Source organism: Primulina tabacum, chromosome 1, assembly GCF_025594145.1.
Source record: "Primulina tabacum isolate GXHZ01 chromosome 1, ASM2559414v2, whole genome shotgun sequence".
Classification (NCBI taxonomy): Eukaryota; Viridiplantae; Streptophyta; class Magnoliopsida; order Lamiales; family Gesneriaceae; genus Primulina; species Primulina tabacum.
Window position 1 is genome coordinate 17,124,668 of NC_134550.1, and position 17,746 is coordinate 17,142,413.

The window sequence follows — 17,746 nt, forward strand, 5'->3', positions numbered from 1 at the left end:
TGAGTAATATAAAAGAAGCGCAAAATTTTTGAAATTTTGCAAAGTTTCTCTGAAACTTTGGTTTGTTTTTCAATTGTTGAAACCTCCATTGATAGCTTCAGTTCGCACATCATTAAAAGCAAGCAATCTGGCAGCATTGAGATTTCCTTTTCTTTCTTTGCCTCTTGACTGCTAACAACGAATTTTGATTTTCACGAGCCCCAATTTGTCATTATGGGTGAAATTGCTGCCTTTTGCTATTCCTTCCCTTGTTCTTGATAACTTTCTTCCTGGGAATTTAGTTGGGTTTCCTCATTATTTTCTTCACAGCACTCTGTAAAACTGGGGTTAGATTCTTGTGTTTCCTCTCCATCTTTCTTCTCCATTGCAACATCAACGTGGAGTGTTGGCATTTCAGTGCCTTCACTTTCTTCATGCTGCGACCATGATAAGTGTACTTGACCACCTCCAAGAGGCATAACTAGGCGAAGAGGGTTAGTCGACACTATTTTTGTTCATGAGGTTGTATATTAACTATATATGTATATAATATTCATATACATTATTGGTACTTAAACTAGTCTTAATTGTACCACAGTCTGCCACATTAGTATTACATGACAACGAAACTTGTACTGAACATGCATGAATAAACCAAGACCATGATGATACACGTATATATATAAGATATCATATTTTAACTATATTAGTACTGTAAGTAATCTTAATTGTGCCACAGTCTACCACAGTAATACTACGTAACAATGCAACTGGTATTAAACATACGTGAAATAACCAAGACTATGATGCTACACTTATATTTATATGATACCATATTTTAACTATATTAGTGTTGCAAGTGGTATTAATGTAAGGTCTTTTGGAAATTCGAGCTACGTAACCTGACTACATGCAATCTAGGGTTTTAGTAAAATATGTGTTTAATTATTTTAAAACTTTAAAGACATGATTATTACATTGTTATGTCTGTCATTTCATGTTTTATTTAAAGTCTCATGCGTTAGGGCTTTATTTTGCATTTCGCGCTCGAACGAGGAACGGAGACCGGGGATGATCAGGAAAAAATGTTTTTATTAAATAATTATTTTTAATTATTTAATATATGGTGTAATTAAGAGAGAATTTCAAAAATGGGCCTTGAGCGAGTTTTTTTACTTCGCCGAGCCGTATTTTAAACCAATACGCAAATTTTAACGAGTCAGGAGACTTTTTGAGGGTTCGGGCAATATTTTCAAAAACGTACCTAACCCAAATATTTTTCGGGAGTGCTTTTGGGCTTGATAAATTTATTTTATTGCTTAATGTGAAATGTCTGCCTTTCTTAGTATTAAAAAGTGCTAATATTTTTTTTTAAAACACAACATGAAACAGCTGAACCTTTGCCAACACATGAAAATATTTTTATAAAATATTTTGCCCACTTTAAAATAAAACATCAACCAACTAGTATTTAAAAATCATGACATCGTTAATTGTTTTACCAAATCTAATAAGCAATAAACGTGAAAATATCATCCTCTCAAACACCACTCAAAAGCATAAATAAATAGTCTTAAAAATCTTTTAACGTAAATCGTAATCATAAATCATAATTGCGGAAAAGTAGAAGCGCTGGTCCTCGGGTAGTGTGCACCTTCAGTACAGTCAGGTCAACCATCAAGACCTCCCTCACACTCACCTGCATCCATCACACCTAGTGAGTCTAAAGACTCAATACACCATAATCTTGATAACAAGTAATACGTATAAAACCACATGCAACAGCGAAAGATACTTTTACATAAAAATAACATTTCATGAAGATGCATAAACTTTAAACATAACCCTTTTCATAATCATTTTCATAATGCATAACTTAACATCAACCCTTTATCCTTTTCCTCAATCATAACATGTATCCTCTTATCATGATCATAAACATTTTCTTTATTATTGAATTTAGATCGTTAATTGTGACTTTCCTCAATCCTCAAAAAGTCGATGGATCCATCTACATGTAACCACAGTACTGGGCGGCGGGGACATCATCGACGATTTCTCGCCCATTGAGCCTTGGCCTATCATTATCGAATGAAAACACAATCGTCGGGCTACCTCTGGGGCCTTTTTCCTCACGATATTCCCATTCTTACCTCAAATCATCAATAGTCACAATTACTTCACTTTCTTTAACGTTTTATATTTTCATCACTTTACAAAAATCATGCATAAATATCATTTTTCTTTTGAAAACAAGAATGCACATATTAAATGTCAACCTTAAAGCATAAAAATCCATGGACATTTAAAAATCGCAATGTAATCATGTAAAATTTATAAAAATTTCAAAATTATCATAATATCATAAAAATATCATTCAGAGCACTGTCATGACGTTTACTAATATTTTTAAGTGTAAAATGACTGTTTTACCCTAGATGTAAAATTTCTCGATTTTGAATTTTTCTTGATTTCATTAACTCTAACATTACCCAAATAATTATTTAAGCCTAAATTAAAATTCCCATCATTTTATTGAGCTTAAATACTTAACTTTTTAATTAATTCGTAATTAGTCGTTTTGAAGGCGTTTTATTCCCGAAAAATCCCAAACTTTAGAATAAAATTCCTAACTTTAAAACTTAAACTTTTTGTATTATTTTAGTCCTCGTGAACCATAAATCGACCCCCGTGAGCCATTTTTCAATTATTTGCTCCTTTAAAACCCTAACTCGACCCTTAAAGTTTGGACCCGAGCCACGGCTTGATTCCTACGAGCCACCCTCGAGCCAAGCTGGTCCAAACCCTTACCAACCCCTTAAGACACCTTGCCGGACCCTTGGAACCCATAGGATCCGATCACAACTCGAAAACGTGACCCCATTCCCATGATCATGCAGCGGCCGAGAGATCCAACATGCATGGACTCTTTGTTTGTGAACTTAGGAACCTAGCCGACGCCCTAGCCCCTGAACCAACCTCTAGTGCACCTTCCTAGGACCCTAAGGACTCACCCTATCCCAGCCCTTGAACCCTAGACTGAGCCAACTTCCCTGCACGAGCCGCTGAACCCTGCGCGCTACACATGAAGCTCTCGGGTGGGAGTCCTAGCATGCTAGGACTCCTTCCCGAGCCCTAAACTTGAGTCCTTGCATGGCTAGGACTCTCCCCCTGACCCATGATAGACACTGACCGAGCCCTGACCCAAGCCAAGACCAAGCCAACTTCCATACAAGAAACCCGAACCCTTATTACTCCCATGAATGATTTTCGCACCAGAATGATTCCTTCGATTATGCAGTGTTTAGGGTGTGGTTCTAAGACTCTAAATCATGTAAAACTTGGCTTGATCATGTCCTAATCATGGCAGCTCGTTGAAGCACATAAAAACATGTTTCTGAAACATTAAATCATGAATTTTACACATGGTTATGCAATAATACAAAAATTTCATATGAACTTCAAGCTTTTCATGCAAACATAATTTAAAATACTAATACGATGTCATAGGAGAGAAAAGGAGATGCATGGCGTGCCTTGGCGTAATTTACGCACGATTATCCGTTGACGACGAAGAACGACGACGAGGGGGCCAAGGCTTTGAAAACCTTGAAGCTTTGAATTTTTCTCTTCAAAACGATGTGTGTGTGTATCATGTATTATGCTAGGGAGAAATTCTGAATTTGATTGTGAGTGTGCGGCCGTGTAGTACGTAGGTTTGGGGGAGGGCTAATACCTTAAATACTTTAATTAACCCCTTAAACAAGTTTACGCCCATTAAGAATGTAATTAGGCCCATTAGTGGTTGATTAAAGTTTAATTAAAATATAAAAATAGTTTTGTTAAAATAAGTTTGTTAATTTATTAGCCGGCTTACCAAAAAGTTCGTATTTTTGTTGAAAAACCAACACCGATAAAATTTACGTCCCGGAGTATAAATCACCTCAAAACTCCTTATTTTTCAAAAATATGAAAAAGCCTAACTCATATTTTAAGTAATTAAAATTAATTACTTAATAAAAACATTTTATGTTTTCCAGCCCTCGGTCTCCGTTCCTCGATCGCAACTCGAATAATCCTTAAAAATACAGTTTTATGTATAATGAAAATAAAATCCTATTTAACATCTAATCATGCATGTCACATAACCATTTAAGCAGTTAAAATCAATTAATTAGCCATTTTTCATATTTTATATATTTGCATGCAGTTGGATTACGTCGTCTTAATTTTGGACCTTACATAATGGGCCCAAAAACCTTTTAATCCCTTCTTGTTTTTTTATTAGTCCCATTAACACTAATTCTGTTATTAAGCCTAAACTATCAAACCCCAAACCTATTTTTTACGCCACAATTCCGCCAACCTCCCCTAGCAGCAGCAACTTCTCGTTTTGTTCCAGCACCCTTGGCTTCTCTTGTGTTTTTTTCAAGGAACCCCTCCCTGCTTCTTCGGTGCACGTTCTACGCAAAGGTTTCGAGCGTTTAATCGCAAAGTCACGCCATGAATCTCTTTTTCTCGTCATTCACGCTACTATTATGCTGTTGTGGGTGTGTTTGCATGAGGAATGCATTTTTTTATCATGTTGTATCATTTCTTTCTTAGTTTGTCACGAAATATGCATTTGTTTGACATGAACTCACAATTTTTGTTGGCTTGTGAAAAGGGATACCGAAATATTGATGCTAGGGAGTTGAGAATGTCGAGGGCTAAGGTGTTCAAGTGCTGGAGTCCTGAGGTAGACATAGTTTTGTGTAGGCCGATCGTTTTTTCCCTAGGTGAATGGTTCGGTTGTGGCTAGATCGGAAGATGGGAGGTAGCAGGCGGTGCAAGGGATGTTCCAAGCCTTAGACCAAACCCTGGTGGGTCTGAGTCATGGTCTAGGATGGCTCGAACACTACTGGTCGTGGTCATGGGGTCGGTCGAGGGAGTTAAGTCGAGGGGTGTCTCGGTTGGGGTTTGTTTAGTGTCATTCGGGTAAAAAGAGCTCAACAACATGCATGGGGCTAGAGTCCTTTGCTAAGTTGGTCCAAGAGGGTCCAGTGGTGAGCTAGAAGTGGTGGTTTGAGGCTGGTTCGAGTTGGTTGAGAGTAGGGTAGAAGTTGGCTTTGAAGTGTTTGGGACACCTTTCTGTCGCAGGGTTAGCGCCGCGGCGTTGCCCTTTAGGCGCCGCAGCACCTACTCTTCGAATTAGGTAGCGCTGCAGTGCTAATGTCGGGCTTAGCTCCACAGTGTCAGCGCCTAGGCTCTAGTCCATGGTATGAGGAGCTTTTAGTTTAAGCGTTATTGTCTCTTTAGGGTATTGATACGTCGTTATGACCGAGTTTTGTGAGGGTTAGATTTGTTCAAACGAGACTCGATTAGGATTTTTTGCATTATGATTTAAGCGTGGTCGAAATTTGGAGGTCCAGGGGTAAAATGGTCAATTAGCCAGGGACAAAATGGTCATTTGCACTCGGGTCAAGTTACCAGTCTATGCAACGTCCTGATTACAAATTGACATGTTTTAAATGTATACGTTATCATGAACATGACTTGTTATGTAATATAAAAGATACGTTGCATGCTTGATTTTAAGAAAAATTTAAGTACATGCATGATTTTTATAAGTGATGAATATGATGACATGTTTTGAAGGATGAGAGTTGGTTGTGACTAACATGAATACAAATACGATGACATGTAAGGCCAAGGCTCAGTGGATGAGTAATACTGTCGCTGATGTCCCCGCCGCCGAGTACCACGTTTATACGTAGATGGATCCATCGAATAAAGCTGATACGAAAGTTACAACTAATGCACGGAATTCAATTTAAGAAAACGAACACGTATATGATGATATGTTGAGACATGTTTTTACTTGTTATGCTTTGTTACGATATGTTTAAGTTCACGCTTTTAAGATCATTAAACGTATGTTGATTACAGTACTTTTCACTGTTACATGTTATGTATATGTACTCGTTATAACGTTTAAGATGTGTCGAGTCTTTAGACTCACTAGGTGTGAATGATGCAGGTGAGCATATTTTTAGGGAGATTGGAGGCGCCGAAGGCTGAGTAGGCAGGGCTGGATGTGCGCACACGAACCCGAGACCATAATTTTTCCGCACATCATGTTTTTGAGTTAGGAGAGATCATGAATATTTTCATACTCTGTCATTTTTGTATGTTGTTGGTTGTCAGGAATTTGCATGTTTGACTTTTGAGTCACGATGCTTGACCATCTAGGGTTTGACGTTTTGTCACATTTTTAACTGCAACGTTTTTACCGTTAGTTGAATGCTCATTTTAAAATGTGTAAATTTCAATTGTTATCGCATGCATGCATAAAAATGGTTATTTCGAAATTTAGCTTTCAAAAAAAAAAAGTAGACGTTTAAATTAAATGTACCAAAATTTGTCACATTAATACTACGTTACATTGCAACTAGTACTGAACATACGTGAACGAACAAAGACCATGATGTAACACATATATGTAAACGACTCCATATTTTAACTATATTAATACTACAAGTAGTCTTAATTATACAACGTTTTGCCACATTAGCACTACATAACAAAGTAACCGGTACTGTACATACGTTAAATAACAAAGAAATTAAATTACACATATATGCATATGATACCATATTTTAAGTAGTATTAATTGTATCAATGTTTGCTGCATTAGTACTACGTAACAATTCAACTGATATTTAACATACGAGAACAAACCAAGACTATGATGTAGCACATATATGTATACAATATATATTTTAACTATATTAGTATTGCGAGTAATCTTAATTGGACCACATGTTGCCACATTGGTACTACATAACAATGCAACTGATACTATATATATGTTTGGGTGACGTATGTCATTAATGACCCTAGATGTTGTATATATTTTGGATGTATAAACATATTTTTATGTAACTTATATGTCATTAATGACTATAGAAGTTACATATAACTTAGTTGTATAAACATATGTTTGAGTGAGTTATATGTCATTAATGATCATATATGTTACATATATCTTGGATTAATAAACATATGTTTGAATAAGTTACATGTCAATAAATGACAATAATTTTTACATAGTTTTTGAATGTATAAGCATATGTTTTAGTGAGTTACATGTGACGTCCGGTTTAGGAATTCATAATTATTCTCTTATTGAGTGCCACATTTTCTACAATATTTCTTTATTGAACTGCTATCTTTATTTTTACCATTATTATTATTAAAAATATTGTAGATAAAATTTTAAATATTTTCTACTATTATTAAAAGATTATATACAAATATTTACATTCTTATTTCAAATATGTACAATTATTTTACAGCGGAAGTTTAACATTTATTTATAAACAGATCATCACAACTTTCAAATGCTCTTATTTCAACTTCAGTTATTTTCCTCCTGTTCCAATTCTAGGGTTCCTGTGTCTGGAAGTTGCAATAGACGAAAAAAAACAGAGGATTAAGTCTTTGAGAACTTATTGAGTTTTAATTAGTATATAGATTTTAAATAAGTTAAAATAGCGCTTCATAATAATTATGCATGAAATAATAGGCATAACAAATTAGATTTTATGAATGCTATAAAATGTTAAAATTACTAAGAATAATAGATAAATGAAAATTTCATAAATTAACATTGGTGGCTCTAATTGAGCACTTATAAGATCATTTTACGAGCCGGGTGAACCATTCTCCGGACCGAAATATTCGGTGTGTGTTGTTCGGATGAACCATATACCCGGGACTTTTGACCTGTTGTTCATTGGACTTACTTTCCGGGCCGAAGCCACGTTGTCCAGAGGACTCAATTTCCGGACCGAAATCCGTTGTCCATGACTCCATTCATTAATAGTATACCAATTCATTCATAAATATGCAAGAAAATATATCAGTAACTGAAATGAACTGTGGATGATATTTGAACATTAAATAAATGCTATTGAAATTTCCAGGCCAAATGCCAAAGGCTTTAATAGAAGAATGAATAGTAATTTTCTCACCTGATAACTTACAGTTTAGGCTTGATTAGTAATCCGAATTGTTGAAGCAAGTCCTAAAAATATATTATGAATGATATTTATATGTTAGAGTTTTAAGTAAATAGCTGATCATTTCCAGATATTTTTTGTTCAAAATTTAACCCGGTTGATTTTACTTAAGTTCGCAAAATTCATATTAATCAGAAAATATCTCTAAACATTACGAAAGTTGGCCAATAAGTCGGAAATATCACCAGGAAGGTCCGGCCACCGAAAAACCGGCGATACGGCGGCGTGTGAGGTACACGCGCCGACAGTTTCGGCGCGTGACTGGCCTTCCGACGGCCACGCGCGGCCGGTTTTTTTCCAGCTTATGTAAATTCGTAAGATCTTTAATTCTTATGTTGAAAGTATTTTCAAATTCCTATCCGATCAACACCAGGTTTAAATATCATTTTATGAAGAACTAAGGTACTCCGGCATTCCGAAAATGTTATTTCCGTCAATATTTTGGGACGACTGTTGGTATGTACCTTATCTATGCAACAAGAGGTACAACTTTTGTGTTCAAGTCAACCTCAAGTTTGGTGTGTAACTATAAGAAAGATGAGCGTAGATTACCTAGCTTGAAACGGGATTCCGTTGCCCTTTTTCAGAATATCTAGGTTTGATTTTTTTGTTCTTGATCGATCCTTTTACATCACCTCCAGTGCTATATTGATTTAAGATATGAGGTGAATAGTTGGTGATTTATTGGAATTTTTCGGAAAGGGATATAGATTTTTCTTCCATTTTCTTCTCTTTTCCTCATTCCTTTCTTCTTCCCTCTTCCGTTTCTTTCTTCTCTCTCTCTCTCTCGTTTCTTTCTTCTTGGTTGATTTCTAAATTTGAGGTCACTAGTAGAAAAATCGGATTTTACTTCGGCAATAATAAATTACGAAGTAATACATTACCAATAACTTCAGTAATAACACAAGCGAAGTAAAATAATATATTTTACTTTGGATGTTTAAAAACACGGGCTTCACTATATTTTTTTATTATATTTTACTTCGGCATATCAATGTTGACGAAGTAAAAAAATAAGAAAAATAAGTTCATGCTGAAGTAATAAGATGAACCGCGCCGATTAACAAAGAAAGCTAAACTATACTGAACATTTAGCGACGGTTTATAGTTAAAAACCCGTCGCTGATTTAATCAGCGACGCTTTTTCAAAAAGCCGTCGCTAATAGCGACGCTTTTTTAGCGCATATGCGCACACACTTTAGTGCATATGCGCGAGTGCCTCTGTTCTCGCATCGTAGCTACTGGCCTCCTCGCGCATATGCGCGCGACAGAGCGCGCATATGCGCGAGGTCCTCTGCCTACCTCGCGCATATGCGCGCATCGGTGTCGCGCATATGCACAAGAGACACTGCCCTCACACATCAATTTTCGCATGTAATCACATTTCCAGTCACGGTTTGTTTTAAACCGTCGCCGATTTAGGCAGCGACGGTGTTACAAAAAACCGTCGCTAGTAGCGACGGATTTTTAGAAACCGTCGCTGAATAATATCGATTATATCATATTTCCTTCACAGACGAGCTCATTATATCCATCCACATTTTCTTTCAAAATTAACCCTAACACCACGCCGTTCCACTCACCGCCGTGGGCTTCGAACCACCAACACCACCGCCGTTCCACTCACCGAGAGGGAAGCAAAACACCACCACCACCACCGTTCAAAGCACTGAGTTAGTCCGGCACCAGTTTCCCGAGGTATGGTATTGATTGGAACGATAATTGGTTAATTTCTTGTTGTCGTACCTCTATTGAGTTATTTATTGAAAATGGCCACCACCAACCTTATCAGAAGTTTGAAATACATGGTGTTAAGACTTTATAAGTCAAGTGTATTCTATGCGGCTCACGTGTTGACAGAGTTAATGCAAGCGATTGGTAGGTCTTTCGATACTGTAATTGATATATTGTTGTGTTCAAAGACTCAGTAGTTTATTGTCTTGTATTATCAAGAGCTACTAGTTGAGAAGTCCCTTTCTGTTTGACTCAATAGTTTCTGATGAGGTTGGTGGTTGAGATACACACCATTTCTTTGGAGGTGCGTGTTGTTTTCTAAGGCCTTGGTTGTCCGTCTCTGGGTTCTTAATGTTCGGCATTGTCTAAAATATTTGTTGTCCCCTTCTTGTTAGGCATTGTCTAATTTTCGATTTTTCTTGTTAGGCATTGTCTGAAACAAAGTGGTTCGGTTGAGTGTGGATATTGTGTGATGAGGTACATGAAAGAGATAGTCGATTGCGATGATCCACAGTTGGAGAAGATGGTGAGTTTCTTCTTGGGATAAATTTGTTGATTGATTGAGATGAATTGTTGTCATTAAGATATATTTTATTGTTGAGATAATGTGTTGCCATTGGGATATATTTTATTGTTGAGATAATGTGTTGTTGTTGAGATAATGTGTTGCCATTGGGATATATTTTATTGTTGAGATAATTGCTTGAGATAAATTGTTGTCATTGTGATATATTTTATATTATTGATAAAAAAAGGAAATTTTGTTCCTGATTTTCATATCTTCTGTTGTAATATTAAGCTTTTGTGTTTATTCTGTTTATTGCTGATATATGTTTTGGTTAAAATACTTTCTTTTCATTTGTTTTATTTGGTGGGTTGTTGGTTTTATCAAGAAATTTGAAGCCCAGAAATCATATACGGGAGTATGATTCTGGACTGTAAGTGTTGTCTTTTTTTCAAGATTCTTGTATCATTTCCAAGTGGCACAAATTCAATCTGTTCTTACTTTTAAGTTGATTTCGCTTCTTGAAACAAGAATTTGGGTGGCTTCAGATTTTGTTGGAGTTTAAGGTGATCTGGTTTTGTCTTTTCCTTCTTTTTTGGTCTATATCTGTCCTTATTGGTTCCCTCATATCGGATTGAACTCGAGACTCTTGTTGTCTGCGTTTATTGGTACATGCATCATGTTAATCATATCAAAATTGTCTCATATATTAATTCTTTTACGTTAATCCTCAAATTAATATGGTTTTACTTTTTTGTGACAGCTTGTTCTTCGAAAAAAAATATGTTGTACATGGGAAATTCTTATAATTGTTTTTAAGCATGGGTTAATTATATTTGTGTTCCAAGATTAAGTTTTAATTTTCCTAGCTAGCTTGGCGGCTCATCCAGCCTTACGTTTTTTATGTTTTAATCATCCAGCCTTACGTTTTTTATGTTTCAAATTTCAGTTTGCCAGGATGCATCAAGAACCAATATTACACCTAATGTCAATATGACGAGGTTAGAAGTGAATGTAGTGAATTTGTTTACTCCTATGTAGGTGCTTAGATAGATGGTGTATGTTGGGACAAATATTTTGTTTGTCATTGTGGATTTTTGGATATACTTTTGGTTTTGTGGATACATTTTTTGGGTTACTTGTGGATTGATGAATATGTAATTGTTGATTCGTGGATATTAATAATTTTTAGATGGATAATTTATGAGTTTAATTATATTAGTGTATTAAGTCATATATTGCGAAGTCTTTTTTTAACAATTACTTCATCAAAAAAAAAAAAATGAAGTGTAATAGGTAAATTACTTCGTTGTTATTTGCAAATTGTGAAGTTACATAATATTAAATACTTCGTCAATAAGAAATCAGACGAAGTGATAGAATTAATTTACTTCAACATTGTTCTATTAAAGCGAAGTTGTTTTGCGCAATTACTTCATCAAAATACAAATTACTGAAGTCTTTCGAACCACTTACTTCGTCACTAAATATAAATTGTGAAGTAACATAATATAAAATACTTCAACAAATAAGATAAATGCTGAAGTTATAGATTATATTTACTTCCACAAATAGGATAAATTGTGAAGTTGTTTGTGTCTATTAGCTCATCAAAATACATAACTACGAGGTCTTTCAGATGAATTATTTCGTCGATTATTGTAAATAATGAAGTAAAATATTATAAACTACTTCGCTAAATAATAATTAAGACGAAGTTATATATAATATATTACTTCATTATTTACAATAATCGATGAAGTAAAACACATTTCTTACTTCGGCACCGGTCCAATTCTGGACCGGTTTTCCTTCGAAAACCGGCCAAAGACTTCAGTATTTTCAATCATACAACTTCGGTTATTATGCGAAGTAAAAGGTACATCTATTACTTCACGTCCATATACTTCGGCAATTAACTACCTTATTACTTCATTGAATACGCGAAGTAAAAAGCGATTTTTCTACTAGTGGGTGTGAAGAGATATATATATATAGTGGATTCCATGTTTATCCATATCTATTGTTTTATTTTTTTTAAACGAAAAAGGTTATATTTATCCAAAACTTAATATTTCCATGTTTATCCATATTTATTGTATTATTTATTAAATGAAAAAGGTTATATTTATCCAAAACTTAATATTATTATATATTTACATACATTTAAATACTTTGTACTTAGTTAAAATATATTGTACTTAATGATTATATACATTAAATCTAATTATAAATTATATTACATTGTACTTAATTACTTAACATATATGTTGAGTTTAATTATAATATTTTATTATATTTTGGGTATTTGATCTTGGAATGAGAACCTCATAGTACTTGATAAATTTTTAAGTGTATTGTGATGTATTTTAATGAATTTCTAGATTTTTTGGACAAATAAAATTTGTACCGAACAATAATGTGGTAAAAATTCTAAAATGAAACTAATAAAATTTAGTTATACTAATAAACTTTAAAATGTATTTATGCACATTTGTGTTTAGGGTGTCACATTACATGTCATTAATTACCATATATATTACATATGTTTTTGGTGTATAAACATATGTTTGAGTGAGTTATATGTTATTAAGGACAATAGTTGTTATATATATCTTGGATGTATAAACATATGTGGGAGTGAGTTATATTTCATTAATAACCATAGTTGTTACACATATCTTGAATATATAAACATTATGTTCGAGTGACTTAAATCTCACTGATGACCATAGTTGTCGCATATATCTTTGATTTATAAACATATGTTTGAGTGAATTATATGTCATTATTCACCATATAGGTGAAACGTCCCTCACCTCACTCTTACTTTAATTAAATAATACTAAGAAATTTTTTTTCCACTCGCGGAAATAACTTCTCGTCGGGATTAAATAATTTAACCTTCAAATTAAAAATGCTAAATAGAAAATTAATATGATACCATATCCAAATAAACTCCAAAGTCCTCCAAAAATTATTCAAACCACCCTAATCCTTTTAAATAACGCAGAAAACGAGAGGTATTCGGGTGTACTGTCTAGCCCAATCCTTCAAGTGTCGAAGCCTCCAACCTCATCATTTTCCTCACCTGCAATCATTCAAACCTACTGAGTTGAATGATTCAACACATCCCAACCATGATAACAAATAATACATATATAAGCACATGTATTTAAAAGAATATTTTTAATAAAATACCTCCAGCTTAAAAATCGCTAGCATTCACATTTTCATAAATCATTCAAAATACTCGACATTATATAGCATTTCCTCATCCTTTATCATAAAATATTTTCGGTGAAGTTTGATCATTGAAAGTGACTATCCTTTATCCTTTGTTCAGTTGATCAATCTATAAACCATGGTACCTGACGGTGGGGCATCAACAACTTTCGTCACTGAGTCGTGGCCTAAAATAAAGTAAGTTCACCTCCCCTTTTTATGGCGGATCCCTCACATATTCTCTGTGTCAAGTCAAATCACATCCTTCGAATTATTTTCTTTTCCTTCCCTTATTTCATTTAGAAATAAATAATATTTTTATAAACTGAGTACGCCACCGGAAGTCTATTAACTTAGCATATATCATAAATTTAGCATATTCATTTCAAATAAATTTTAACATGTGTTATGATTACTCGGGACACTGCAAGGACTTCCGAACTTCCTTGGATGTAAAATGACCATTTTACCCCTGAAACCCTAACTTACATATTCAATTTTTTCCTACGTTCCTTTGCCCGAGCCTATCCCAAACCATCATATAAATTTATTTTTGGCCTCTAACAAATTTCTCAAGGATAAATTCAAGCCCCTCGACCCATGATCACAATTCGACTTAACCTTTAAACCATAGTCTCGTTTGTAGCCCGAATTGACTCGAAGCTTAATAACTTTTCCCAAACTTGAACCACGACTCACTAGACCCTAGTCCACCCTCATGAGCCACGGTCCAGCCCACACGATACCAGCCTTGGCCCTCTTAACCCTAAGCCCTCATCAACGATACTCAGCCCTCCACCCTAGCGACGTGGCCCAGCCTCCACCGAGCCCAACCGAGCCTTCAACGCTTCATAAACCTTGACCGAGGCATGGCACTTTCCCCTCTCATTCCAGCCCTATTCTAGCCTACATGGGACTCTCTCTAGGATTTCTAAACACCATATCCCCTCCCTTTAATGGCAGCGAGTCCCTAGGAATCCTTACACGACTCAAATATGCATTAAAAATTCAAAGCTTTAGGATAAATCATTCAAAACGTTAATAAAACTTGATCATCACGTTTTTCATTCAAAAGATAATAAACATGCATAATATGGTTTGAATTGTGAAAAAAGAAGGTGATCGATCGTGTGCTCGGCATCTTCGAGGTGCTTCAAACACAATATTCTTTAATGAGCTGCAATAGCTCTTGTTCTAAGAATATTTACACCGATGAATTAAATCATGTTTGGTTTTAAACCAATCAAAAAATACTTGAAGTAATCTTTCGTTAAGAAAACCAATCAGTTAAAGCTTTTAGCTTGTGTAAACTGATCAACTGAAATAAGGGGAATCAGTTCTGACTTGTATCAGTTCAGTTATGGTAAGAACCTAACTGATATCAGCTGAACTGATCAAATCAGTTTTAAAGCAAAGTTAAGCAGTTAATATAAAGGATATGTTTATGGATGTTCAGAAACTTCAACTGCTCCTACGTCACCCCTTCTACCTTCTTGGGAAGGTTCACTAGAAGACAGATTAATACAAAATCTTTTACAAATCTTACTCAACTTAGGACTTACCCTACTACCTATCTGAACTCCTAGTCTACACTCAAGGCAGCACCTTACAGTTAACACTTGTTTAACGTCTGTGTGCCAAAGACTACATACACAAGTTTATTTCTTTTGTGAAAGAATGTATTTGAGTAGTGGTGTGTGCTTGTGTGAGAACTGATCTCTGAATACAACGGGAAAGTATTCTCACACACTGAGGGAAAATGGATTCTATACTAAGCTGATAACACGTTGAAGTGTTCCCTCTGGGCTGATTGCGTCCTTGTAAGTTGATATGCAATATGCGTACCTTTTTGTTTTATCTTTACACACTCTATTTGTTGATAGTATTGAGCTTGTATATATAGACACAATATGACCATACGTCAAGACTCATCAAATATATTCGTTGCAGTTGAGTCTGTTCTTTGAAATATGTGCCTCGTCTTTTTTGACATGCATTCAGGAACGTCTCGACTTTAATCTTTGCTGCAACATTCATTATTATACTATTCATAGTACAGATGCTTTACTCAGTACGCACAGCTGGATTCCATTAGATAAGCTTGTCGCGTTCTGCAAACTGTGTAAGGAATTATCCGGTAATTTTGGCATAATTAGAATAATTATTGAGTTGTAAATTAAAATAATTAATTATGCTAAATAAATTCAAGAAGTGTGTAAAAAATATGTATTTTAGAATATCGGAGAATTTAACGACATAAAATACATATAGAATTTAAATAACACACGAGAGCAAAATAATTACAGACCGGGATAAATGGGCTTGAGTTACTATTTTAGTAACCAAATACACAATATATAAAAATACATATACATACACACAACTTACCAAATAAGAGAAGGAAAGATAGAAGAGAGAAGTTTTCCCCAACTCCATTCCCGTCACTTGTGTAGCGGCTGCGGGAAAATCGCGATAACTCCTCCGTCCGACGTCCAAATCTCGATTGGTCTAAAGGTGTGTCTTCCTAACATCCTAGGCTTCGATTCAAGTCAGAAATTGCGAAGTTTGAGCAAGAATTCGTGTAGATCAAAGCTGCTGTTCCGGTGCTCTGTTTTTGCGCGAATTCTTCCAGTTTTGGATGAGAGTTTTTGGGTTGCTGCGATTTTTGTAGTTTGAATTTGTAGAAATTACCAAATAGAACTTGTAGCTCTATTTGTTAGCTTTCTATAGCCGCTGGAATCATCAAATTTGGATAAGAAACGGATTTGATATGATTTTTCTACCAAAACGTGTCAAAATGGAATTTTGTGTTGGAGCTGTGTACAACACCTACTGTAATTCGGGTTTATGGCATGTTTGCACTCGGATTCTGGGTTTTTGGTTAAAAAGAAAGTTGTAGAGCTATGTGTTGTCTTCGTAATGATATAAGATTCGTTAAATTCCATTAAGAATTGAGCAAGTTATGCTCTTTTTTTCTGGAACTGCTCAGTGTGTGAGATTCTGTCCGTAAATTCGTAAGTAGCAGTGTGTTCTTGGAAATTCTGAGAATAATCTACTGAGATTCTGAAGATGGTTTCAACTGGAGAAACTTAGATAATTGAGTTATCTTTCATTTCCAATTGGTGGATATTGATTTGAGTTAATATTGAGCGAAATATGAATTTTATGCTTTTTTGTGCAAAATCGGACATTGGTGTGGAATGTAGTTTTCATGATCGGCTTATTGTGGTTTTGTTTTGGCCGAGATGCTTGAAGAGAAGTTGATATTGGAGTTTCAAGTTGGTATAGGTATGTTACAGCTCGGTAACATACGACGGTAAAACATAAATTATGTTAAATTGCCATTCTGTGTTACATTGATCGTGTTTATGAATTGTTGACTGTTATAAATTGTTAATTGCCTTCGTTATGATCTATGTTTACTATTATGACATATTATTGGCATTTAGCATGGGGCATACTGTTATGACATTCATGTTGAGCCCTATCGTTCTTGTTAGCCCATTGTTGATATCCGTTGTTATCTGGCACTGTTGTTTATCTCAGGATCATTGTGTGGATGATAGGCCTATACACATGAGACCGTAGATGTGATTGAACAATCCCGTGGTTAGTGCAGCCTTTTGAGGTGAGCGCTGGGATTGTGTCATCTAGTTCGTTCTGTTGTGCCATCCTGTTATAGCGTATCAGCTGTATGGAGGCCGAGTCAAGGGTGTTTTTCAGCACAGCTTGGCATACCTCGCATACTTGGTAGGGCGGTTTAGCTGCATGACGATGTAGCTCCCCTGTGTTGTTGCTCGAGCATTATTCCAGTTGTTATCGTACCGTTTGTTGGCTCCTGTTATCCCGGTTATTCGTTGAGCCTTTCATGCATTGCATATTACATTTTATTATATGATTATGCGTGATTTATGTTTATTGTTGTTATTGTTGAACTGTTTCATACCAGAATCATAACCTCAGTTGTTTACTGGGGGGGCTGCTGTGGTTGCTATTGGGCACCATTGTAGATCTCCCGAGTCGTTTTGCAGCATCAGGCCGAGGTTCCGCCATTGGAGCTCGGGATTGAGGTTGGATTGCTTGGCTCTGTTCAGTGGAGTCTCCCAGTTGGTCTATATGTATGTCTTGAGTTTGTTCAGTCTTGTATTGTATTTTATTTGCCGGGGAGATGCCCCGTGTATTTGTATTGATATTTGGTTGTTCTGGTTATGTTCTGAGGCGACTCTGTGATTTTAATGAT